At 58.5% G+C, this 2,881-nt stretch overlaps 1 protein-coding gene across 1 annotated transcript in view; it reads left to right on the top strand.

Annotated features, from left to right (window-relative positions):
• The first annotated feature begins 1,078 nt into the window (after window positions 1-1,078).
• The window catches only part of LARGE1 (LARGE xylosyl- and glucuronyltransferase 1), a 534,909-nt gene continuing 533,106 nt past the window's right edge, over window positions 1,079-2,881 (top strand). Inside the window, exon 1 of the mRNA XM_046646633.1 lies at window positions 1,079-1,097. The gene's annotated coding sequence lies outside the window, so the exon portion shown is untranslated. The remainder of the gene's footprint in view (window positions 1,098-2,881) is intronic.

The following is a 2,881-nucleotide window of genomic DNA, read 5'->3' on the forward strand; positions in this document are numbered from 1 at the left end:
CAAAGGGCTATAATTCATAGGTAAGTACATCTTACCTTAGGTTTTCCATATATGTACATCCATCCCACTGACGGGGCAAAGGAATTCTTTAAATATGGGGCTTGGGTGGGGCTTGACATGATATTAACTAATAGAAGGGCTCAGTTTTGGAATATTTCAGTCTGACAACATTCCTATCGTTTAGAGCATTAGATATGCCACTGACTTTAACACACTGCAACACTGAATTGGTGGAGCTAAGCTTTTACACATTTCAGGTGCTTATCGACTGATACAGGTAATTTTTGTGAAATCTCCTAATAATGAAATGTCTTCAATGTACCTTACTGACTAGAGTGACTATTGCTCGCTTCCCCACTACGGTCATATTTTTCTTTCTAAAATCCAATCTAGAGAATGCACTACACTTGGGTAATTATAAAGGAGACGTTTCTTATCCACATGCTTATCTTTTAATTTCTGATGTTATTCCATTATTTCTCCTTTGCTTGTAAATTTCAGGTCTTCCTTCCCTTCCTCAGTCACGTTACCCTTATTAATATGCTAATATATTGTAATAATGCACTTTAAACCACTGATGAAGGGAAGCAAAGCCATGAATAAAAAGAAAGCCCAAATTCTTGTCTTAACTTTACCCTGTTCTGGGGAGGAGGCTGGGGTAGGAGAGGAGGAAGAGAGTAGGAAGGGAGTAGGAAGGAAGGACAGTCCGCCCGCAAAAAATAAAAATGATCCCCTTGTTTTCAGCGCGTTGTAGAACAGAGCTAAACGTCAGAGGAAGAGCGGAGCAGCATTCGAGCTAAAAGGCTTGGCATTCAACTTTGACACTTTAATGGTCTCTAGGATATTAGATGATATTTTATCATATAATTTTCTTCTCTGACCCGGTAATGGCATCAAAACCAGATGCGATCTCCCATCCCTGTAAACGTGCAGAGCGAGACTCGTGCCCGCAGAGACAGACAGCAGGACCCCAGGCTCGCAGTTAACTTATCCCGAAGCTCCAAGGCAAACGTTTTTACTTTTTCGCCGGGGACGCTGCTGTGCAACCGCTACCTTCTTTTCGCATTCTCCTCGGCTCGGTCTGCCACTGAGATTAGGTAAACAGCGCTCCAGAGCCGGGGAAGAGCCGGGGATGGTGGAAGGGGCGCGCGCGGGGCGGGGGGTGGGGGGGTTGTCGTTGCTTAAAGAGCTGGAGGGAAGGGAGTGGATGGGGGAAGGGTCCCGGCTAAGGCCGGGTCGATCTAAGGGCGAGAGTGGGGTTACCTAGGCTGGAGCCAGGTCCGGAGAGGAGCGAGGGGCCGAACCGCCTAATCCCGTGGGCCCCCGGCCTGACCTTTGGGGAGTGCGGTCAGCGCGGCAGCCAGAGTGCAGCGTCCTTTCCTTAGGCACCCCCCTCCTCCCCTCCCCACCCTTGCACTTTATCTCTGTTTTTCCATCCTTCCCTTGCCCCTTCCAAGAGCTAGGGTGGTCTTCCCACTGCTGCATCTGAGTCCCAGGGCTCAGAGGGGCGTGCGGAGGCGACGCAGAGAGCCGGTGGCCCTCCCGGCTGGGGAGAGGTGGGGACCCGGGGGGAAGGGGACCCCAGAAGCCCTGGGACCGAGCTGAGGAAAAACCCGGGAGCTGGATCGCGCGCCGTAGCTCCGGTCTCCCCGTGAGAGTTGTCCATCCCTCTGCGTCCTTTCTCTCCTGTCTCTCTGCTTTCTCCTCTGGGTTTTCTCTCCAGGCTTCCTCCTTCCATCCACTCTCACGCCCCCGCCCGCTTTGCCCAACCAATTGCACCCACTCCTTCCGCAGCTAGAGAGGACTCTCGGCGCCCTACTCTCGCCTTTAGGACTAGAAGGCTGGAAGTCCATTCAATGGGATGTTGCGCGCGGGGTTCTTGTGCCAGGAAGGAAAGAGCAAGAAGGAAATTGGAACGGGTAGGGGGCGTGTGTGGGTGCACGGTGTATGTGTTGGGGGGGGGCAAAGAAATGCAGTTTCCCCGAAAGAATAGGGAGCCTTGGACCGAATTCTTAGATACAGACCCCAAAATGCTGCTTTCAAAGCCCTTCAACGTGGCTCCTCGCAGCCTCAGGCCGCCCCATACCCTGCCCACCTTTGAGAGGAGCGGCGACCCCAGTGGAAGGTGGAGGCGGGGAAACTTCCTACTTCCACGACGGCTGTTTCGTACAAGTGGGAGTAGACAGGCAGCACGGGCCTGCGAGCCTGCAAGCGTCTCTAGGGCGGCAGCTGCGGACTCGTCCCGCTTCCCCTCCCCCTCTCTCCGCGAGGCTCGCCAAGCCCGAGGCGGCCGGGAGCGGCCCGGGTGGGGGGAGCAGGGCGGGGAGCTCCCAGCTTGCACCCTTTCATCCCGACCCGGGCCGCGATCCCGGCTCCGGGTGTTGCTTCCGCCTGCGTGCGAGCGAGCCGAAGAAGTACAAGGGAGGAGCCTCGCTGGGGGGCGGAGCCCGGGTGGGGGCGGCCTCTCGGTCCGCACGGCTGCGGCGCCTGCCATTGGCCGGCCGCGCCGTCACGGGGTGGGGGCGGGCGCGAGGCGGGCGCTGGCCCCGCCCCTGCTCGAAGCCCGGCCCGGCTCGCGGTCCCCCCCAGCTGCACAGACATGACACAGACACACAGTCACTGCAGCTGCTGAACGAGCCCGGCAATCTGGGCACGCGGCGGCGGGGCCAGCCCGGATCCCGGACCCCAGCGTCCGCCCGCTCGCCCCCACGCCGGCCGCCACGCCGTGGCCCCCGCCTGGCCGCACGCGGGAGGCGGGGATCGCGCGCCGGCTCCGGCCACTGGCGCCTGGCTGCCGGCGGCGGCTGCAGCGGCCGCCCAGCTCCGAGCGCCGGGCGCTCGGGGAAGCAGGCGCGCCTTGGAGGCGGCGGCGGCCGAGGCC

Source organism: Equus quagga, chromosome 19, assembly GCF_021613505.1.
Source record: "Equus quagga isolate Etosha38 chromosome 19, UCLA_HA_Equagga_1.0, whole genome shotgun sequence".
NCBI lineage: Eukaryota > Metazoa > Chordata > Mammalia > Perissodactyla > Equidae > Equus > Equus quagga.